The 24,956-nt window shown below is 37.3% G+C and overlaps 3 long non-coding RNA genes across 6 annotated transcripts in view; 2 read left to right on the forward strand and 1 right to left on the reverse strand.

Moving 5' to 3' along the window:
- Window positions 1-24,956, forward strand: part of LOC139954995 (uncharacterized) — a 341,522-nt gene that overhangs the window by 240,176 nt on the left and 76,390 nt on the right. The window lies entirely within an intron of this gene.
- On the reverse strand, window positions 1,934-9,513 carry LOC139984407 (uncharacterized). Its single transcript, XR_011799069.1, has 5 exons — window positions 9,248-9,513; window positions 7,800-7,926; window positions 6,049-6,164; window positions 3,329-3,487; window positions 1,934-2,763 (listed from the first exon to the last, which is right to left on the reverse strand). It is a non-coding gene; the product is annotated as an uncharacterized lncRNA (long non-coding RNA).
- Window positions 17,640-24,626, forward strand: LOC139954666 (uncharacterized). 3 transcript variants are annotated; one of them, XR_011788164.1, is made up of 4 exons: window positions 17,640-18,105; window positions 19,020-20,115; window positions 22,211-22,371; window positions 23,237-24,626. It is a non-coding gene; the product is annotated as an uncharacterized lncRNA (long non-coding RNA). The 3 variants fall into 3 exon arrangements; XR_011788163.1 differs by lacking the exon at window positions 17,640-18,105 and adding an exon at window positions 18,161-18,463; XR_011788162.1 differs by lacking the exon at window positions 17,640-18,105 and having other exon boundaries at window positions 18,634-20,115; window positions 23,237-24,621.

The following is a 24,956-nucleotide window of genomic DNA, read 5'->3' on the forward strand; positions in this document are numbered from 1 at the left end:
AAATACAACATTTTTATAGTTTGTTTTTTGGCACAAATAAAACTACACAAATTTCACTATTGCCCAAACATGAACCAGCAAACACACACGAAGGCATTTAAATTATAAAATGTATAAACACCAAAATACCTCTAAGATCGAGAACATCAAGAATCCACTATTACGAACAGCATTACGTGAACAGCATTACGTGGCATTACTTTCCAACCATTCTTATCTCAGTTATATGTAAAATTACGTATCCTGGCTAGACGCAACCAACGCCAGTAGTCCTTTTTCCGTGTGCGCCCAATATATGTATATATATGAATGGACATTGAAAAGGACTTATTACGTAACACAAATCACGAGGGTTCAACAAGACAATCACGCAAGGTCCTCGTTCAAACATGTGCCAATAATTATGCAGCTGAATCTGAACAATTTGAGGTATGGTCAAACAAAGTTTTACCAAATGTTGTGTAACAGACAACAATACAGAAACACGCAAAATACATTTCACTACACATATCATTAGTATTTAATATGAAAAGTAGAGGTCCCAATATGGAACCTTGCAATACGCCAATATTAATATTTGAAGAGTACAGTCATTGCGTTAAAACGAGCAAACTGTTTCCCTATTTGTACGATACAGTTAAAACAATTTGAGTGTGTTACGTTGGAATGCGAGAGGTCTCGATAATTAATTTTTAACGAGACACAAGCCTGGGTTCGTTTCCGTAAGGAACACAGACAAATTGACGAGTCTAGAGATTTTAATTGAGAACGTAAACTATATTGAACAATGGATTTCGAACCAAGAACAACAAGTGGTAATTACAAATATATAGAAAATTACTCACAAACTTAACAAGATAGGATACACTTTATAACACGCTGAAGAGACTAGGAAACATTTGGGTAATTAAGGAAATATGACTTTTCACTTTTTCTCCAAGTAAAAGCTGAAAAATGAAAGATGTACGAGTGAATTCAACCCATTTACGTTGAAATGTGGGCTGTTAACCAAGGACTGGTTTTTGCATTGTATAAGTACATGAAAAATATGACATTTGAAATATGTTGCGTATTTTTTCATTTATTTGCATGTAACATTTCTTATTTGTAAAATTCTGTAAATATACATTTATTCAGAAATGCAGGATACATAGCCATTTACATGGAATAATTTTACACAACAGTGTTACCTTGTTAATTCATAGTAAAACGAGCAGACATAAACATTTTATCTCTATTCTGGTGGATTAGATGTCTTAAAAGAGTTTGCTGTTACAGATACTAACAAATTAAGCAATTTAGCCATAACATTCACTGAATTTTGAATAAACCATCACTTACTAACAAAAGCAAAGATTTTTATCAATCAAGTTGACAAAACATAGCAAAAATTTAATATATCATATTTTTCGTATGATTTTCCCAAAGCGAACATAAAATACAAGTATTTTTTGATAAATAGTCATTTTGGGGCAAAATGGATATATTGTAAATTTTTTTTTGTATCTTTGGGGCGTTCCAATACACCCCAACCAGTTAAGTGTAGCAATACACCTCTACTTGTAATAAGTTCTATCTTTGGGGCGTACCAGTACGCCCCAACCAGTTAAGTGTTGAAATATACCACTATGATAAATTGTATATATCTTTGGGGCGTACCAGTACGCCCTAACCAGTTAAGTGTAGAAATGCACCTCTATGATAAATTGTATTTATCTTTGGGGCGTACCAGTACGCCCTAACCAGTTAAGGGTAGCAATACACCACTATGATTAATTGTATATATCTTTGGGGCGTACCAGTACGCCCCAACCAGTTAAGTGTAGCAATAGACCACTATTATATCTTTGGGGCGTACCAGTACGCCCCAACCAGTTAAGTGTTGAAATATACCACTATGATAAATTGTATATATCTTTGGGGCGTGCCAGTACGCCCCAACCAGTTTAGAGTAGAAATACACCCCTATGATAAATTGTATATATCTTTGGGGCGTACCAGTACGCCCCAACCAGTTAAGTGTAGCAATACACCAAGAAAATTGTGTGTGTTTCTCAAAACTACATATCTTCTTTTACACAAGTTGTTGCAAGAAAATAAGAGTACACACTGCCCAATCAATAGTATGTGTAAAACATAAGGTTTCCTAGTTATTCAGCTCAAATTCTTTATCTATAGCTGCATATCTTTCTTTCAAGTCACAGACTTCCCTCTTTGGAAGGCGATTTTTATGGGTTAAATTAAAGTCCCAGAACATTAAGGAATGGAAAGAAACTGATGGTGTGTATGGCTGCTTATTTCTTCCTTGGCCACAGTCTAGCAGTTTCCAGTCTCCAGTCTAGGATCCCTTCATCCAATGTAAAATAACCTCATCCTTTTAAATTTTAGTGACTTCTCCAAAGTATGGTCGTGTGCTTGAATCAATGAGGTTTACGGCTGCTATATTCCCAACTTGAATATAGTCAGATACTTCAATAACTTCTTTAGCAAAGTTAAAACATTTATATATATCACCACTCTGAAGATCTTCAACTCTAAAAGCAAGGAGCAGAAGGGCAGAAGGACAGAAGATAGCGGTTCTTATTCTCCCTGTAACAATTATCCATTTGCAAAAACAGATCCTTCCCAAGAGTATCCTTGTGCTTCACTAGTGTCCACAAATTGCATGTAATGGTCATGTTTGAATCATGTTGGATATGCTTCAGATCAGTCATAACATATATGCAAACTTGTCACATGGACCTTTAGTGTGAATTAGGACACCTGAAAAGAAAGAGAAGAATGAATATATACTACTTCATTGACATGTATGATAAAGAGGTTGTTATTACTTGTTTTCTGCTATTAAATAAAGTTTGATAATTAACCTACTATGTGCTTTAACCTAAAAAAAAAACCGTCACATAATATTTGATGGATACTAAGGCCATTATCTTTATCAGAACAACAAAATAAAGAACAGAATTGATTTGACCTCAACCAAAACGATAGGAACACTAGACTTCTTGTAACCTTAGGTGTCCATCCTTATACTATTTATGAAGATAATCAAGCTTCCCCTCTTGAGACATTGTGTTGTAAAACAAGGCATCATACAAACAAACACCCTGTATAAACACCCACACACATACTGCTCACGCACATACATACTGTACTATACACCAACATGACATTACAATTTCATACTGTAGGATTACAATTACTCGGAAACCAGAAAACGTGATGTTTACACTTATAATGACATAAACACTTTCCGTCTTGTGCACTCTTAGGTCACTTCACAATACCATGGAGGTAAAACAGACCTCCATGATAATACAGTACTGACCTGTTATGTGGATGTGGATGTTTTACATCCTTATCACTCTGGACAAAATGTGGCAGATCAGTCTTTGATTGGTCCGTTCCATCGACTATAAGGGTATTCAGTTCCAAAGAAACCTGGCACGCCTTAGTGCAGGCAAGATGTTACTGCTCTCCTTTTGACCTAGTAAAAATAGAACATATTATGATACAAAATAAACTCTTAACTGATACAGGGTTTACAATATCAGATAAGAAATATTGATTTGAGTTTTGATCCAATATCATTTGAGAAATAATGTAAATGATATATGGGTCAATCCATGCCAAATCAACAGATTTTTGGGTCGATTCCACGTCGACCCTCTTAGAATCGCCTGGAACTGATATGGTGTCTTGCCATATGTCTCAAATGATGAAATTGGGCCAACAAAAAAATTGAAAACTTTTTCGTTGCTAGGTTACGACCCCGCCTAGCAACCAACTTAAAGTGGCGAAAATGAGAGTTACATCAGCCCTACAGAAACATGCTTGCGAGGGCAAACAGTGGTAACATTGTACCTTCATTCGAGGAGACCATGTAAAACAACATTAGAAACTATTGAAATGTTATTTATTAAAAGGGTTCTGTCTAGTACTCTTTGACTCCCTCTCACCCCCCCCCCAACACCCTCCCCATAGTGCACTCTGCAGATTTGTATGCATATGTGACTGAATTTTAATCCTGCAAAGAGACTGCATAAACATGCATTCAAGGTATACTGAATTATTTGGTAAGGTAATCTTCTGCTTCAAATTGTCTGTATGCATGTAACTCACCCCCCTCCCACCCACATCCTCTACCCAACCCTATATCAGATTAGAATATGAATGTGAACCAGTGCATACATACAGTATGCACTATATATGTGTGTAAATGTTCAGTACAGTGTTATTTTTACACCAAGCACTAAATAAATACACACTGTCCACAATCATGTACAGTACACACTGTGTACTGGTCATTCCATTCAATACTGTGCATATTTCAATATCATTTTAAATATTTGCAATTTAGTGTATACTTTTGCTAATTCAATAATGAAAAGACTTTCAATAATTTAAAAGGAATGTTTAACCAGTACATAAATGTGCAGTGTGTACTGTACATGTTTTTGGACAGTGTTTATTAAATAGTAATTGGTGTAGAATAACACTGTACTGAACATGTACACACATATATAGTGCATAGTGCATATTTCAATGTCTTTTTAAATATTTGCAATGTAGTGTATAATTCTTTTGCTAATTCAATAAATTAAAAGACTTTCAATAATTTAAAAGGAATGTTTAACCAGTAAATACATGTACAGTGTGTATACTGTTCATTATTTTGGACAGTGTGTATTTAATAGTACTTGGTGTAAAATAACACTGTACTGAACATGTACACACATATATAGTGCACACTGTGGACCATACCAATAATTCAGTATACCTTGAATGCATGTTTATGCAGTCTCTTTGCAGTAAAAGTCAGTCACATACTGTATGCATGTATACAAATATGCATAGTGTACTATGGGGAGGGTGTTAGGGGGGGGGGGTGTGGGAGTCAAAGAGTATTAGACAGAACCCTTTTAATACATTTCAATAGTTTTTAATGTTGTTAGCATGATCTCCTTGAATGAAGATATAATGTTACCACTGCTTGCCCTCGCAAGCATGTTTCTGTAGGGCTGATATAACTCTCATATATGCCACTTTAAGCTGCCCTCCAGAGCATTAACAACTTATATAAAATATGTTTTAGCACATTCTTTGCATCATAACTATACATATCTTACTAGTTTGTATTGAAAACCAAAAATAAAACTTTTAATTGTGACCAAATTTGACCTTGAAATGCCCAAAATAGCCCAAAATATTTGTAAAATGTGATGTTTGAGGGGTGCTGTTCACAGACATCGTTCGGCATATGACCCTGGAAATGCAGTTTATTGGTAGCCCTTATGCTAGTGGACCACCCTCTTAATTGTTAAGCACCTGTATGCTAATGCTAAGAAGTTGTTGTCATTTGAATTACTCAAATCGGCTTGTGCAAGCATTTTCATACATATGAACGAGGTGATTTTCGCAATTTTCGAGTCATAAATTTGAGTAGATAACACAAAATACACAACTTTTTTACTTGAGTTTCTAAAAATAGGGTCAATACGCTCCTGAAAAATGGTATTTAATAAAAAATTGAAATATACCCACAGGCCCAAAATGGACCCCCAATTAGGGCCAGAAGTGAGATTTCTTAAGTTTGAGGGCGCTGTTCATAAAACGTACCACCCGCTTGACTTTTTTTTGCACTTTTCCCGTACAACTACTACTGGGCAAGGATCCTATGGAAATTAAAACTCAAACATGCCTTTGCTTGTGAATATAGAGCACACTCAAAGTAGGGCCAGAAAAGACCCAGGCTATCTCATTTTCTGCCATTTTAATTACTTGTTACGAAAAATTGAGACCGATCCAATGACCTTTCTCTAAACTTTAGGGTTTATCATCTTAGTTAGGGCTACTATATCCAATTTGTAGTTCAAGCAAGTTTTTGAAAGAGATAAGTGTTAACTAGGAGCATCACTGACACACCCACACATATAGAGGACTTGAAGGAATAGATAGTCTTTCTATTGCTTTTGACTTCTGCAAGGATTCAAAAAGGAAAGCAGACATCAACTTTTAATTCTAAATTAGTAAAATATTTTGACTCACTTAAGATGATTAATTAAGATGAACTTCTTGCAATTGTCGGCATTCTTCATTTTTCTCTCCACTCCTCGTTTTTTCCGCTACCTCTTTCAAGTACCACCCACAGTAAACTCAGTCGTCTAGAAAAATATAATGTTGAAATACTTTAATTAAGCATTTAAAGTATAAGTTTTACTTCACACAATGGTGTAAAATTGAACTGCTTAACCTAATCAAGAAAAAGTTATGTAGTGATTACTGATAGAGTTTTATTGTGTCAATTTGAACAATGTTGTTGTTATGAATACCCATAGAATAATGAAATGAGCATGTTGAAATTTTTTACTAATTATAACTGAAGTTAAGCATTTCTGTTTTAGGTACTTTAGAGAATTCCTTTAAAGGAGTATAGGGTGTTGAGAGTAGCTATTGAGAAAAGAACAAGTAAAGCTGTACAACATCTTCTCATGTTATTTATTAGACCAATTGATAGGGATGTTTGGATATAAGACCCTAATCATTTTCCCAGACAGTTGAGGTAAATGTCCTCAAAGGTGGAAATTAAAACAATTAAAGATGTTTGACCAAAGGTAAGCATATTTTAATTTCTGGCATATTTGGGGGAACTTTCTGAAAATGTCACTATCTAAGGGAGTTGTTCATTGACATTTCAGCAGAAAGCACTTTTACTCCTGATTTGAGTGGAGGTTGCAATCAAACTTATGTAACATGTTCTTTAGAACTTCTTTAAATCAAAATTTTTGACAATAATTCTAATGTTTTTAAGGAATGATAATGCAGCTTTAGTGGCACACTAGCTGTGAGGTGTATTCTCTCCAGTATGTACAGTACAGTATTTGTGCTTGTTGAAGCTGAAGCTAACAATAGAGACACATGAATTTTTCTGAAGAAATGTTTAATGGACTGCACATGTAGTTAACTAAACAGATTAAATGTCACTGGATTGTATGAAGCATCCATAGTCAGCAAAGATAAAAGGATGCAATGCCTGTGGTTTTGACAACCCGGGCTAAAACCCACCAATTGTGATTGATCAGCAGACCATGTACAGTACTTGAAAGTTATCATTTGTAATGTACACAGCTATTGCTTGTGTGAAATTGAATTCTGGCAAAACAGTCTTACAACTGCACTTTCGACCTCACAAGTTTCAGTATACTTTATCAATGTCTTCATGCTAGTTAATCAATTTAAAACTACTAGCTATGAGGAATTTGAAATTTTATTCCCCTTTTCCCATGCAATGTATGCAACAATAACTGTCATAAATCCATGCACATTCACAAGATAAAATATTTAGGAATCTTGAACTCTTCTAAAGATTTCCATAAAGTATTCCTTGGAAATGATGCTTTGTTCACCAATGCCAATTTCTATCATTTCCTTCTTCATGCGTGCATGGAGAGAAGTCTTTGTGTATGACACTGGAAGGTGCACTTCTGTTTTGTGGGGCATGTAATCTCCAATATGTTCAAATAAACACCTCATCCAAGCTAGCGCAAATGGAGTTTTTGTTCTCATCCTTTATTGCCATGAACTGCATTTTTCTTGCCAACTTGAAATTATTTCAGACAATCTTTGAATAACTTGCTACTAATACCAAAGAATATACAAAATGCTTTCTCACATACAATCTTCCCACAAATTACATAAATAGAACAAGATTTGTCTCAGGTGTGACATGATCTTTCCTGATGAATCCAAATCTTGTCCAGAGTGAGTTGCTTTAGCTCAGTTTCCCTCACTTCACTAACCTCTAGAAAAGACTGTTCTAGGTCATCGTAAGAAAGCGATTTGATACAGCTACCATCACAGCAATCAGATTGGAACATAGGCAGTGGATCAAATGCTTGATTGCGTCTCCTTCGTTTTTTCTCACTCCTGGTGAAAAAAAAAGGTTTTGATCACATGAAGAAATTGATGCAGAAAATTCTCTGGCAATACCAAAGCTACTGCTACTACTTCCATTTGAACTTATGTCAAGGTACAACCGCAGCGAATCATTTGTTGTATCTGGAGAAATAGTACTGATGTTGTGACTTACAGTGACTGCCCCATTCAAACGACAGTGAAAGTTTTGTTTTAGTATGATTATTTAAAGTTGGTTCCTTTTCCAAATTTTCCATTTCATTATCCATGCTCACGTTCCTTTTAAGTGTATTAGGTAGGGATGTATTTCCCTTGCTTTTGTGTGGAGATGAGAAAAGAGTTGGCTTAATGTCCAATTTGTCAGGATCATCCTCTTTACATTCTGACAGAAAACTGGTAATTTGTTAAAATTTGTTAGGTTTCCTTCACACATTTTGTTTCCCATTTAAGTGGAGCAGAATGACAAATGAGCACAACTAAATCTTCATTTACTCAGCTGCACACCACAATAATATGAGCCATGAATGTGAAACAGTATCCAAAGGCATGCATTGAAAGAGTAAGTCCTCAGAGCATGACCACTGCTCAACAGTTTTACTCCATTTCTGTGGTTAACCCTGCTTTTGAAGACTGTATATATTCACTGTTGGTTGCTGCAGTATAGACTGCCTTACACTGTGATATGAACTGGCTAGGTGTCATATGATCCTTTATTGACACACTGTTTGACCACAACCAAAGGGACAAAGTTTTCAGGTTTTATTTCCACAATGGAGTTGCAATCAGGCAAGACAATATTGTTGTGATTGATTGCTTCTGAGGTTAGTACTCTATGCAGACTGTGTAGCCCTGTTAATCTTGCACATCTGTGAGGTACTGTATGTGGATGTATGGAGGGAGAGGACTTTTCCAATGTCAGTATCAATGCTGCAATGATGAAAAGTGAATTTTTAGTTGACAATATTTTGTCGAAATGGTACTGTTCTACCAAACTTCAGTACAACTTGTAAAAAAGGACAAAACTCATTAACTTCAATAAAATAGCCTGACCTTCAATAATATTCCTAGCCATTGGGACACAGTCCCTAGTTCCCACAATCACACATAGTGAGAGCAACAAATGTGAGTAAAAATCTGCACACTGGACCATGCAGGGACATATATATGCCAAAACTGTTATTTATGTTTTGTTATTTTTTCTTGGGGGGGGGATGTTTGTAACTGGAAAATACTGAAATAAATTATAGCAATATGCACCATGTACAGTGTGCAATAATGAAGTATATAAGCATATTTGCTGCTATAAAGATTAAATTTGAAAATTAGCACTTACCTAAGTTCTTAAATCTGTTCTTGGACTTGTGCTTTTATACAAGATCCAGATCAGGTCCTCTGATTTTATCAGACGATCATCTCCCCACGGGGTAAACTGATGCATTGATCCAGTCGCATTTGCACTCGAGCCGTACTATGGATCTGATCCTTGCCAGGGCCGGTAAAAAATTCGGATTGGAAATGTGTCATTCGCAGCCGGAAATCGCGTACTAGTAGTACAATTGGTCCAAAACTTTCGTTTTCAAGGTTCATAGCCTAGGCTAGAGTGACAATGCTACCAGGGCCGTCTTAACGCATGGGCCCACTGGGCCCTGGCCCAGGGCCCCGCGATGTCAGGGGCCCCGCAATCGTAGTAACCCCATGTCATAATCTGGTAGGAAAACTGATTGAAAGGGCCATTATGCCTGATTGAATTCAATACTTGTGACGAGAGTTGGTGAAACACTTGAGAGTTTGATATTAAATATTCGAATCTGAGTTGGCAACCCTTGAATATACAATGCCCCGAAGGCTTACAACACCAGACAACTCGGGTCCGCGAATTGCCCTATGCATGATGGTTACAAATTGTACTAGGGAACGTTCATTTTCAAGGTTAAAACTAATTAAGAATAATCTCCGGAACAGAATGGGGCAACGGTGACTTAATAGGCTCTCTCTCATGTGCACAGAAAGCGACATCCTCAAAAAGATTGACTTTCAGCCAATCATACAACAGTTTACGATCAAGAAATGTCGCAAGTTCCGTTAGTTTCCCCAGTTCAAAGACTCAACACAAGGTTGTTACAAATGGTGAGTCCAGTATTGTTAGGGAAGGGATGGAGGGCAACTGGGAGATTACTCTTCTATAATGTATTTCAGCTTTTAGATATATCACGTCAGTGGCGGCGGAACCGGTGGGGGGGGGAGCCCCCCAATGAAAAAAGTGAGGGGCAAATGCATGATAAGCCCCCCCCCCCCCAACACTCTCTTAAAACAACATCGAATATACAAATTACAATGTTTTTACAGACTTTTACGTGCAATCTGAGAAATTGCAGGCTTGAGACCCATATTTTACGGCTAGGTATTCGCAGCATAAAACACTCGGGAAGTGCCGTTTCCGGCCATCTGGGGGTTTGAAAAACCCAAAATTTTCTTGTACGCTCCGCGCCAACCGATGGTGGCGCTCCGCTTAGATAGTCTCCATACATCAGACCCCCCCCCCCCAATAATTTTCCCTTTCCACCGCGTCTGTAACACGTATGTTATTCAGCTGAAGTTTTATGCTTTATGCGTGACATAGGGAGGGTGGACAATGCAGGCATGTCTATGGCTTGGCGATTGTCAAGGATATCAATTTTTCACGCAACTTTTTTCGAACTCACTTAATTGAGGGGCCCCGCTCCATTGCCGGGCCCAGGGCCCGGTGATCTCTTAAGACGGCCCTGAATGCTACGTTAGATTCATAGGTCAGTTATGATTGTTATATAGTATTGTATCGACGATGGTCAGGAATTCAGGATGCATGCTTTTTACGAAAATCACCCGATTTCGAAGAAGAGTTGACGATAAAAATCGTGTCAGTATGGACGCTAGCAACAAGTGTAGAATTAAAACGATAGGCTCAATATTCGGAGTTGCCCTGGGACAGGGAGTACAACGTATATGTCATAACACACGATGTTTTTGTGCGATTACACTTACAGTATCTACTGTACTACCAGGGAGTTGTAATGGGTTGCGGCACAGCTGATCTGTCAATCACTTAAAACTAGTACGGGGTGGCCAAAGGTCATTTACGGTTAGCATAATAATAATCAGGGTTACCAGCGACAAGTAACAAAAAAACGTTAGATTTGCCAAAATAAAACCCCAGAAAACGCTAGATAATCAGTTTCACTCACTTGTTATGTGTTGTTTTCAATAATTCGTTGACTGCTCGTTGCACTGATTCATATCATAGGCAGTCTAGTGATTATTTTAACAAGTTAAAACGGTTAATAACAATCAGGAAATAATACAAGAAAAGTAACTGTGGATTTTACAAAAATGCTGATTCAGTCCTAATGAAAAACTCAAGTATGAAAAACCCATTAATATTAAAACAGTTCACGCGGTATTATAGTGTAAAAGCCACGGAAGCCTATAAATATATTTTATTGGGTTGCCAAGTGGTAATTTGGTCTCAAAGTTTCAGAAAACAAAGTAATTATTTTGTGAATTACCGATTTGGTGCGATTTTTGATAAAACGTATGCTGGAATCCTAGAAAGGTGAAAAAATACGCTAGATCTATTGTGTGAAAAGGCTAACGCTGGTAACCTTTATAATAGTACTGTAGTAGACTTGTTAGTTGTACTGTGTAAAAATATGCACTATGCGGAGTTCTCATCAGTATTACTTGTCAAACACACATGCATGCCTATAGTCTTATTTGTGTTAGGTTAGCCTTTCTGTAGAAGTATTCATTTGTGGTTTACATGGATACATTTGGAAAATGTCGCTTTCACTTGTTTGTAAACAGTAGCACGGTGGGGTATGGGGGCAGGGGCATGGAGATCTGCCGCACATCGATGCTAACCCCAGCTCCCAACGACTTTGCTGATCCTATATAAACAACGGTCGACCTGACCACCCCCCCCCCCCCACGCAAAAAAAAATAGCTGCATGCTTGTAAGATAAATTATGGTATATTTTTTTCAGCCAGCTTGTGATCATAACATTAAAATCACTTGCTATAAAGAATATCATTATATCCCCACCCCCCCCCCGCCTCACCCATACACAAACACATACACATTTCTGTTGCGACAAGTCCATTACAATATAGTCCTAGCCTACGGCGCTCAACCCTCCGATTTTCTACAGCCATAGCTATTTTCACTTAATTAATCGCACTAACATTGACAATACATTTAAAGCCTCCTAATGTGGCAAAATACATCAAACTTCCATGATAATTTTGGAGAACAGTAAAATGCTTGTGTCTAATTGATAGGGTTATTTTAATTTTGTTTGGAATATAATTATACAAATTAACCAATTTACTCTGTGCATTGTGATCAACTCCTAGCTGAATCATGTTACTATATAAAGGAAAATACCTAGTCTCCAACAAAAGAGGGAAAAACACATTTTAGCAACAAGATGGAATAGAGGGCGTACTTTTTGCGACGTGGAAAACACACATATCTCTGGATCTAAAGGTGTTACAAAATCCTCCTTTACATATGTCATTGTCATTAACACAATTAAAAAGATGGGTAAAATTCAAGGTCATATGTATCAATTTGAGAAAAATATCATGTATACATTTTACAACCAAAATTGTTTATTCGCCGACTCTAGGCATATACTCTCATTAAGGATTTGTTCACATTCAGCACTTCTTATTGATTAAAATTTTCGGAAATAAGATTGGAAACTGATATGCAGAAGTTATACACAAAATCTTTCACATTTAGGGTTGAGGATCTCGCCACCACCTATAGTTAGTGATGTATTGAATTCGTATAGATTATGCCCGCACGTCATTGGGTTTAAATTTTGTAATTTTTGTGAAATAATATGTGATACGGAAAAACAGATGTACTTCGGGTTCTTCATCCATCATTACTGTCCTCTTTCATGTAGTACAGGGGGGGGGTGGCACATCACTTACTTATGGAGGCACAATGTGTATTGTTAAATGCCGTCCTGGGGGAGGGGTGATAGGGGAGAGTTCTCCCTTCCACTTTGTGAATTTTGGATCAATTTTAAGGGTCCTCAGATGCAATCTGGTGCTATATTTAGCAACTTGAAGTAATTTTCGGGCTTGCATCTGTCCAATATTGATGTTTTTAATTTAGGCAAATAAAGTTTTTTGTCTGAGCATTTTTTTAACACTACAACCGCATCTGAAGGGGAAGGGCACCTGGGGGCACGATTTTTTTCAGGCCCCAGCCCCCCCCCCCCTTTGGCGACGCCACTGATGGGTACGTCAATGGTACTTAATGGTAACGGGTTTCTTACTATCATAGGAGGCACCCCATACTATAGCCCATCTATCAACACGGGAAAAAGACATTACGATTAACATATATACATAGACAACATATGTACTGCACGCAGCCGCGTACACTACACATATACATATTGGTTAACATGCATGTGTGACAGTAACTTTACTGTGCCCACGCTTAGGCATTGTGCCCACGCTTGAGAAAGTATGACTGAAATATAATAGTCTTCACAGAAACTGTTTGAAAATTAAGCGATTCAGAAGGCATTAAAACCCAATACAAACGAGTAGACCCTGCACTGCACTATTTAAGAAGCCTATATATTACAAACTTTCTTGAATCCTCTTTCCGACCCCCCTACCCCCCCCCCGCGCCTCTTTATTTTTCAAAGGTGTTGCATACGGGGAAGTTTTGGTCTCCAGTTAGGTTCAAACCTTGTTATATGCAACTACAATATTTCGAAGGCTTAAAGTTATGATGTATTGGCCCCATATATGCTCCATATTAAAATATGGTCACCTTTGGGTAAAATTCTTAAACCGTTTGATTATCATCTAGGAGGAATTTTACCTCACTGGGAAATTCAGTCATCTAGGTGCCTATGACATACCGATCTTGAGAGACATTTACATATTGGTATACGTTGTCGTATGTATCCGTGTCGGTTTCTTGAAAAATATACGAACTCAGAAGTTCAATGGTAATGCAGGACACTGCGAGTTTCGCCTGTGTATTATTCGACGTGCCGTGTGTATACGTACACTCAGGGACGTCGCTAGAGGGGTGGGGGTGTCTCACACCCCACCCCCAATCTTTGTAAAACTGATGATAGTTGGAAAATTTGAGTGCGACAGTCCGAATTTCCGACTGTCTCACTCTAATTTTTCCGACTGTCGCACTCTAATTTCATATATTCTTGTAATTTGTGAGTGACCTACAATTTTCGGTCAAAATTGACCTTTAATCAGTCATATTTACCACGTTTTCCTTGTCACATTTAGAAATTGTATCTCGCGATCTTTATACTCCACCATACAAAACTTCGTGTGATTTTGAATACTGTAAAAAAAATGCCTAATAAAACTATTGTACAACGTATACGATAAAAACGCTCAATGCTTATCTACGGAAGCTTTAAATTGCCATCAACATGAGAAAAACTTTGCCCCATAGGGTGAAATTTTTCAGTAAATTGTTTAGATAACAAGATAAAATCTTATAAAAAAAAATGTTGGATTGCTTAGTTGCTTTAACTGAGCAATTGAACAATTTTCTACAAAATGTTTAATTGACAACTTATCATATCTCGTGAATTGGACATTTTGCTGCAAAATGTTCAGTTGTTCACTTCATTCCATCTGAGCAATTGAAAAATTTTCTGCAAAATGTTTAATTGACAACATATCTTATCTCGTCAATTGGACATTTTTTGGCAAAATGTTCAATTGTTCACTTCATTCCAATGGAGCAATTGAAAAATTTCTGCAAAATGTTTAATTGATAACTTATCGTATCAGTCGTCAACTCAACATTTTTCTGCAAAATGTTTAAGTGTTCACTTCATTCCAAATGCTCAGTTGGAATGATGTGAACAATTGAAATTGTTTTCATGCAAGTGATAAATATCCCCCCCCCCCCAAGAAAATAATATTAAGCGCGCTAGGAAAAAGCACTGTATTTTGGGGTAATTCACTATGTCGTCGAATATAATTTGTTGAAAAAAAGGTTTTCCCCTTTGTTACATTAACATAGCTTTTGTAGTTTTAGTCTATGTAGCCTATCAAGCAGATAACTCAACTCAGTTGCTCACCCGCTTAACCAGAGTGATTAATAAGTTTGTGAAGTGAGGGCCAGTGCTACAAATGTACCGCAAAAAATTTGGAACAAAATTCCAGTCGCGAAAGATGGGATGTCTGACTAACACTGACCGTATCGTTCACCAGTAGTGCGGGGTGGGGGGGGGTACAAGGCAGCAGTCGGAATTTTCTGGCTCCAAAACCCATCCAGTAGGAATTTCAGCCACTGCATTCCCCCCCCCCCCCCCAACTTCAGGCTCAGCTACGTCCCTGCGTACACTCACTTTAAAATTGCAAGGGACAACCTAAATACTATACAACCCTGTTGAATACTAAAAATATCCTAGTGGGAATGTGTGATAGTGAGTAATGATGTAAAATTTGTTGTACACATAGGTTAACGTTTCATTTATCTGTTCTTCAGGAATCACACAATAACAGAAATTCAATGATATTTAATGGTAACGGGTCTAAGACTATAGTCAACTATCCCCATTCCCTCTTTTGTGGTATGTTATTTACATTTTCTATTGTGTACTTTGTAAAGAGGGCAATTATGTAGGTGAACAGGCTCCCGGTTCCGCTTACGTTTTAGTAATCACACATAGTATATTTCGTGATAATTTGATCAGATTCCCCGTTTCTCTCAAAAACTAAAAATGTATTTTAATTGCCTCGAACTTCAAATTCGCTACTGAACGTAAACGTAAAGAAATCGATTGGATCTTTCGTATTAAGTCACCGGCCTCGACAAAGACTTGGGACCCCTTAAGTGCCTTAACAACTATCAGTTCTACAAACATGTTATCCGTTCTTTGCTCATCCATCCGCTTCCTGTATAGTCATGGTTTATTTGGTTTTAATTCCATCAATGCAACTTACACTTATCTAGCGTCAAACTTTCATTGTGTTAGTATATTTTGTACTTTTCATTCGACTGCCAAGTATTGCTAACGAAGGCCCCAAGGGGACCGAAATTCTAATATATTTTCTAAAACTTTACTCCTTATTTGTCAATTATGAGTCATATCTTATTTCTCTGGTTTTCTATAATAATAATAATAATAATATATAAATATATATATATAAATATATATATATTTGTATATATAAATATATATTTATATATATCTGCAGCCTTATTTTCAATGAAATGCATCATATATTTGTTTAATGCAGCTTCTTTGTTATTCCCACCCATCCATACCTATACACGTACATGCATTGCATATATATACATACACTCACGCATGCACACATGCATACACCATGGAGGGAAAACTGTTTTTACCTCCATGGAGGTTAAACTGTTTTTGACCTCCATTTTACCTGTTTTTTTTATACCTGTTTTTGACCTCCATGCATACACATACTAGTAGGTATATAAATGATCCTTTTCGCCAAACACACTGTTTTCATTATTTACAACTATAGTTCTAATTAAAGGCTAAGGCAATGGCATGTCGTCAACTTAAAAAACGTTAACCTTCATTTCCTGTATGAGAGAACGCAACGTGATAGGAATGATTACGTAATATCATCTTTCATCGGCCCTCTCGATGTTGACCGCAAACGTGGAGATGTTCAACCAGACTTTGTTGTCTTTTTTCTACCACAAACATCCGCACTATTATTTGATATCGTAAATTTTCACTGTCGTAGTTGCATACACATACGTATACGTTTGTTAGACCAGGGAGTTGTTCAGACCACCAACGTTTTTGTACCCTGGCAAGGTTAGACTGCTCATGCACGGATGCACCAAACGCAAAATCGTAGAGCCGAAGTTGCGAAAAAGTTCGAAACGCCTAAATAATAATTTTATAAAATGACGAGACCAAGAAATTGGTGTGTGGCAGAGGAAGACTCAAGATTTTTCTTTTTTTCGGACTTGTCCGGACTCTACTTTTGGAACCAAAGAGCCCTTGTCACCAATTACATGAAGATTCGAAATATACCGATCCCAAACAGCATTAAGGTGAGGAAAATTTTTGGACTTATTTCCGTATAATGAAATATATTTTGTGTTAAGAATAACCAAGTGGAGGTTTTGGTTCTTGCATGTATATGGGTATGCTTTTAAAATAAATTGAAAGTGCATAGCCAATCGCCCCAAATCATAGCACGCTAAAATTGCTAGGCGTTTTCAAAAAGTACTTTCCTGGAAGCATTCACTCTCCATTTGTTCTCAAATATTCTAAATGAACACCCAAAGCCATTCTTACCAAGGAAGTGATACTTCCCATGTTCGTACACTACTTGCAAGTACAACTTTCTGAGACAAATTATTCCATAACCCTCTGAGAATAAAAAGGAGTTTTGACAAATATATGGTACTTATAACTTCTGGAGTTTAAGACATTGATCTCTGGTAATTCTGCTTGGCAAACCTGAAAAGGTCAGTGAAGGATAAAATGTCTAAACCATACCATTCTTGACAACCCGAATCAAGTCACCGCGTAATTAACCGACCTATAACCTCCATTGTGGTGGGTTAACTGACAGAATGCACATTATCAGTGTTTTTTATCTTCATACAGAACTGACATCAACAGTGAATACTATTGTTCTCTGACTCGAGTCAAAGGACGCTTGAACTGCAGTGTGCTAATGTAACTGCTAAGCGTAACTTATTTGTGATTGCAGGTGTCCAACCGCAGTGTAGACAAACATTTAACGTTATACCTTGAATTCGAACTTCTTCATGATCTGTCGTCATATTTTGTGTATTACTATTTTTAAGTTGTTCATGCAAACACATAATGGACACCCTATACATTGCTCTAGACTGACTTTCAAGAAAAAACCGTCGGTGTCATGTAGTGTGGCTTGTCTACAACCCAAACTGATTAGAAAAGATATTTCAATCAATTCTGACTTGATTGTGAGTGAAAAAATGCTACTTGAAGCAAGTGCAATAACAAGCAACGCTGACAGCCATTTAACAAGTCAACGAGTGACACTGCTGACGGTTTCTACTACTACAATCTGTTTCTGTGATATTTTCCGACGAACAAGAAAACGGCGACCACAGTCGCGTAGTAACATACAAGTGCTACCTCCTTAAGCTTATATTATGTACGTACGTGAATTTGACATAAAACTTGAGGGTCAAAGGTGAAAAAGTGAAGTACACTACATGATACGAGTTAGTATTAAACGTTAGGCCTACTTCAAGTTGATTCAATGACTAGGATATACCGGCATTTTAAATTTATTATTCCTCTCGACAATTTACGGTACAATTAAAGGCAGGAGCCCAGGAAGTTATTGACCAAGCGATTTTGCCAATTTTTTGACAAGTTCTGTTCGTTGTAATACGCCTCAAATAGAACTAAGAAGAAAAGGGGCCTCTACGGGCTCTAACTTAGGCCCTAGGTAGCGTGCACACTATTTCAAGACTGAAGTCTGTGTAGGCTAGGTCACATCATCAAAGGTGAGTCCTAATTTCGTGCAGCTATTTGATTAATTCGATTGATGCTTCACATTGCTTAACCTTCAGCTTTCATTTAAAAAAAAACGTGTGTCTTTGTTGTTTGCACCTACAAATCTGTTAAAATTTCGTAGAAAATAACATTGTCACGTCCAACTCCAAGTAGGCCCTAAGCCTATTTAATCAGTGAAGCCAGGATAGTGTTAACATATCAAAATTGTTAAAACGTGAAGTGCTCCTAAATCCTAATTTCGTTCCTGTTGTCGGCTACTCCAAAATCCTAAAATTTTATGGCAACTATATAATTAGTTTTGAATCAATATAATATAGTAACAAGGAATATTATTGCTTCAGAGACTGACATGCACCAGTGCAGTAAAATGCTTACAGTCTTCAATTTCATGGGGGTGAAAGCCTCATGTGTACCCCTTCTCCCCTCTGGGTCAGACATTGGGCCAAGATTGGGGTTGATATATTGGAGTCCAAGGAGTCAAAGGACACTACTGTAGCATATTATCATATTCAGGTTTACTAACTGCTCTTTTCCACTTTAAAACAGACCTTCAACATCAGGAAGTAAAGAGAAAAGAAAGGCTCAGCACAAGTTACCTGTGCTTCACAAAAAGAGGAAGAGTAATAAGGATCAGCCAGTTGCCAGCCCTTTAGAATTCATCAAGAAGGAAGTCAATGCAGCATTGTTAGGTGAGAACCCTTAGAAGCTGTCAGGTACGGTAGCAGTACAATATACTGCCTCAGGAATTGGAATTGTGGTTTTAGAACAGGGGGCCCCTACTAGCCAGATTGAGCATGCCAGACAATCTAATCTGGCCCACCAAAAAACAAAGGGGAAAAAAAACCCAAACTTTTTGGTTCAATTTACTGGACAAAAATTGAAGAGAATTTGAATAAGCGTTAATTTTCAACACGAAAAAACATTGATAAAAGTTTGTCATAGATGCTAAAACAATCATCTTCCATTTTCAGCAATCTATTTTTGGCCTTTTGTTAGTCAAAATTTCCTCCTGTGGCTACCATGGTGGGCCCGCATACTGTATGAGTAATATTCAGCAGCCCACAACTAAACGGACAGTAGGCAGCTGTTAAATTCATTTTACATCAGTTTCTGTGCAGTGTCCTTTATACTGAGCCATCTGTATGCCTCCTACTGCATGCCCATTAAGAACTGCCTCAACTGTTGACTTTTCACCAGAAATTTACAACATCAATAGAAGTATCAGTTTTTATTTGAGTGTTATCGGGGAGGGGTCAGAACCCCATTAATAATGTGTTCATTAATTGAACATTGCTTCTCAACATACTTTAACAATCATTATAGTCACTGTGTACATTTGGTTTGAATAGTATTTTTAGCTTTACAAAGTTTACGGAAAACCTTTTGCATACCTACAGTATGGCATTTCCCTGTCAGTTGATGTTAGCTTTGCAGAAATTTACTTACCATCGTTTTTACTTCTCCACAGGTGTTGCAAATATTGACATAGAAAATCTAGAAGTTGGTTGGAAGTTGAGAGAAGTGAATGTGTAATTTCTCACCAAACTAAAAGAGGCTATGTTAGATTTAACAACCACAATATCAACCACTGACTGTTATAGCAACAACTTTGGAAAACTTGGAGAATTTTTCAGAACCCACGGTGAGTAATCAGCACTTGATTATAAAGTGATTTTTATAGTGGAGTGCTTCATAATTGTTTATCAAAAACCATGCAGCAGTGACTGCTTGTGTGTGCATATGTGAGAGAGATAACCTTAGCTCAAATTTTGAAAACTTTGATAATTCAACAAGTGCAATATGCATGAAGTTCATACTTGGTAGAAAGCTACCCCTTAGCAAATTCTCAGCTGCAATTGTTATTTAATTGCCAGTGGTCAACCGTTAAAAACCCTATAAATGACCTTACTGAAGTAAAGGTTTAAGTGAAATTAGTATGCTTATCCCTCAATTGAGTGCTTACCACTTGCTGTTACTTAGTACGTCAAAAATTGTTTGAGGTCCACACCACCTAAAAATCTGAAACTTTGTTAACAGGTTATCTCACCATGTACAGCTTACAATAAAGTTCACACTTTGAACAATTAGAAGAATGTATTCGGTATCTACCACCTTAGTAAATTCTTCACTGTTATTGCTTTGGGAGGGGCCAAAGATCATATGAGATAACCAATGGTCTAAACCTGAAAACTTTGTGAATGAGCTAACTCAAAGAATAAAGCTACATAGAATGTCAAATTTGTTCCTCTGATTGAATACCTTGCCATCTATAATGTTAACTTTTTTTGAGGTCAAATGTCATTTGAGGTCAATTTTAGTTAAATTCTGAAAACATATCTCACTAAGTACAGCTTGCATGAAGTTAATGCTCAGTATGAAGACACTCTTAGTAAATACTCAGCTGATTGTGTGTTGGGAGAAGTCAAGGTCATTTGATGTCACTAGCAGGGTTTTCGTTAGTAGCCGGGACCCGGGTCAAATGACTCGCTTACTGCACGTACATGACCCGGCTACTTTGCGACGCTCAGTAAAAAAAAAAAAAAAAAAAATTTTTTTTTTTTAAAATGACGAAAAAAATCGAGAGAAATAAATACCCACAACCAGGTCAGGTGTGATTGAAAACATTAGTAATATGGTCGAGGAGATGAGGCCGAGGGGTGGGTGAGAGACTGAGTAGAGGTAGGCGAAGGGCTTCTCTTGACATACAAATTGTTGCTCAACAGAGATAAAAGCTGAATAAAAAACAGAAGGTTCTATCACAGACCTAGTTGGGTATTTTTTGGCAGTAAAATCCTACTCACTTTGTAGGTACCGTAGACCTAGTATCATTTTGTTATGATGGCACTTCATTTAATGCAGCAAGTGCGTCACACCCTTGCTAAGTTCGGTTCCGTGGCATAGCTACCTCCCTAGGCTCCATGACCCGAGTGTTAATAAAAAAATTCAGGAGAAAAAAAGAAAAATAGGACAAAAGAAAGGGGTGATTGGGAGGGGGCAATATCATTGACCAAACAACTGTATATTGCACCATTTTGCATCTACAGACTTTTTAAATTGCAATTTTCCGGCAAAGGGGAAGGGGAGGGTTAGACCCCTCCCCCATGTCCGCATACAGACAGTCCCGCCTACTTTTCAACTTGACCCACCTACTTCATTTCTTAACAAAAACCCTGACTAGTGGTCAACAACTGACAACTTTTCTAGCTGAAGAAGTGAAGTTTTGGTAAATTTCAAATTTGATAGGAATTAAGCATTTGTCTTCTATTTTTTGGCTGTTTCGGTCAAGGTCACTCGAGGTCAGTTAATTTCAGTCTGAAAAACTTCTTAAACGTGGTACCTCATCATGTGGCAATATTAGCCCTAGTCAAGAAGAACAACATGAACAGATCTTTTACTTGACATGTGGATTCCTACATACATCATAATATTAAAAACCTTTGAAAACATGATAACTCAGGGTTGTCCACATCATATCTTTGAGTACACATTTAGTTCTCCTTTGCTAATAGTTGCAAGAGATTTTTTTTTCATTTCACTGTGGATCCCATGTACTCAGTAGAACTCTCCCCTCCAATGCCCTACAATAACAATAGGCAAAGGAATCACTAAGCCCTGTGGCTTTCTGTTTGCATGTCAATTACACCTGATCTTTGAGGACAAAAGTCTGACATTACGCTACTTTGACTTAAGTTACTGATATATTCATTTTCACATTTTGTAACAAATTTTTCTTTTAGGCAAATGGATACTATTATGAAGTTATTGGTGGCATCCACAATCTGACAGCCTGTAAGGAGCTGAGGGAGAGAAATCCAGACAAGAATGTAAAGATACAAAACTTTGGTTAGCAAACAAGCACATCAGAATAGGGGAAACCAGGCATCAGATGAGCATTGAGGTAAAGGTGACTACTATGAATGTTGTTTTTATAGAAGAATTTCTGCCGAGCAGTTATTCATCTCATTCCTCCATATTGTATATTCAGGTTGCAATGACCTATGCATTAAGACATTGAAAGTGTGTATGGAAAGTCCTTGTCTACACATAACACATAACTTTGTGTTGTGCACACAGAATCGCTCTCTTACAGTATGTGAATTTTCAAATAATTGTTATCTAATCACTCTCATAGGGAGGATTAGGTACAATATTGTAGTTCTTTTGCCAGTTGGACCATTAACAGTATTACGCAACAGTTGCCATGGTAGTGGTTAGTTTTCCCAATAGGGGTCATTCATTGTGGGGTATTGCATGGTCACCGGAAGTGTTTGACTGAGGGAGGGGTAAAAGTTGTCTGTGTGGGGTGTCCAATTTTATGTCAAACAGTCCTCTTAAATGGCTGTGTTGATTTTCTTAAAACTTGGTATAAAGGTGTTTTAGGGTTAAAGTCTATGTCTAGCAGACCCCCCAGAAACAGGTCAAATGTCACATCAAATTAAATTCAATGTTTTAATTCAATATTACTCCAAGGGGACACATTACATTCAAATGGAATCTTCACTTGTATAATGGGAACAACATGTAGGCTACTAATACAGGCAGAAATGTGACCTCTGTCATAGCATTACTCAGATTGTAGAGGACAGCAGAGTGATAGCACTGCAATCATATGACAGTATAGTCCTGCTAACTTATCATATCAAAAAACATTTGCAGTCTTTGTTCATTTGTTTTTTTACTATCAATGCAACAGATAAAAAATAAATAAAATGGTTAGACTGTCAGTGTAGAATAAAGTTTTATTTCTCTCTTTTTTTCTGAAGATGACACAGAAATGCTCACACTGAGTCTGTTTGGTCTGGCCATTGCGTTCAAGAGGAAAACCATTGCAAGGAAACTGATGGGATGATGGCACAGAACTTAATGTGCCTATTGTTACTAGGGATGATCCTAGATCACAGAGGATGAAAAAATGTGTATAACACTGATTAAAAGAAGCGTATTGATTTTGGTGAAGGTCAAAGGTCATTTGGGGACAACAGGGAGGTTAATTGTCTTGTAGGGTATATGTGTTCATGTTCAGGAAGTGGCAACACTGAAACAGCCACATGGTCTTCTACTCTGCAAATCATAAAATGCTTGTTTTAAGTGTGTGTGAAATAAAAGGGGGGGGGGAGGGTTGGGTAAGGTTACAGTGACTTCTCTTATTATTGTATTTTTTGGGTAAAAATTATTAGTAGGGGTATCAGTATGCCCATTAGAGCAATCTGAGGGTCTGAATAGTACATCCTTCAGAACTGCATTGTAAGCCACTTATTGTTGTTATTAATGATGTAATTTCTTATTGCTAAATGACACTCCGAGCAGTAGGGGGTGTATCGGTACGGACTTCAGAACTGCATTCTTAGCCACCTAATGGTGTTATTATGTTATTTCAGAACTAATGGTGTAACTTCTTGGTGCTAAATGACACTCCAACCATTAGCGGGGCGTGTTGGTACACCTCTCAGAACTGTTTTGCAAGCCATTAAATTTTGTCACTTCTTGTTGCTAAATGACACTCCAACCAGTAGTGGGGCGTATTGGTACGCCCCTCAGAACTGTATTGCAAGCCACTAAATGTTGTTACTTCTTGGTGCTAAATGACACTCCAACCAGTAGCGGGGCGTATTGGTACGCCCCTCAGAACTGTATTGTAAGCCATTAATGGTGTTTCTTCTTGGTGCTAAATGACACTCCCTTGCAGTTGTGGGGTGTATTTGTTTCACTGATTCACTTTTGTACAGGGGCAAGAGGTATTTTTCTTCCTTTTAATTCATGTAAGAAATTAACCTACTAAATTTCAGTTTATGGTCATGTAGATAAAATATAGCATGAAATACATAAGTTGGTACAAACAAAGAATAATTTTCTCATTGTGTTATTTTTTGTCTCAAATTTATGTATCTGCAGTATGATTACAATGCATTTGCCTTTTTAACTCACATTTTGAAGGTTTAAAGACAATGACAGTCATAGCGTAGATTTTTCCCTTATATATACCATATTTTTATACCCGAGTGCAAACGTCATTAAAAGCAATATAATTTCTGGTAAATTTATCAATGTTGAACAAAAAGTTTTTTTTTTCTTGGATAAAAGTCAGGTTTAAATAGTTCCTAGAAACCCTAAATGTTTCCTAGCCTCTTGCTGGTCTCTTCCAACGGCGATATCCCTCAGCGGCCACGACCTTGATGACGACGATTCTCGGTCCGTTGTAGCGCGAAATTCACTGGTCCTCGACGAAGTTTCTCGCGATCCCAGAAACAGCAGTCACCTTCTTTCCGGCGATGCTCCAAAATAGAAGACGGACTTCCAGCCACAATAGAGTGAAGCACAAGTCGAACTTCTCGCCGACTAAATATTACCAGTCAGTCCAAAATCAGCTTTATAGCCACCAACTCCTGGCGTAACGAACTTCCTCAACGGAGACAGAAATTCTTCACCTTCTCCGAAATAAAGACTGGAAAAACTGTACTTTCACAGCAAAGTCCTCTTCAAACT

The sequence above is a fragment of the Apostichopus japonicus genome, chromosome 17 (genome assembly GCF_037975245.1).
Source record: "Apostichopus japonicus isolate 1M-3 chromosome 17, ASM3797524v1, whole genome shotgun sequence".
Taxonomy (NCBI): domain Eukaryota; kingdom Metazoa; phylum Echinodermata; class Holothuroidea; order Aspidochirotida; family Stichopodidae; genus Apostichopus; species Apostichopus japonicus.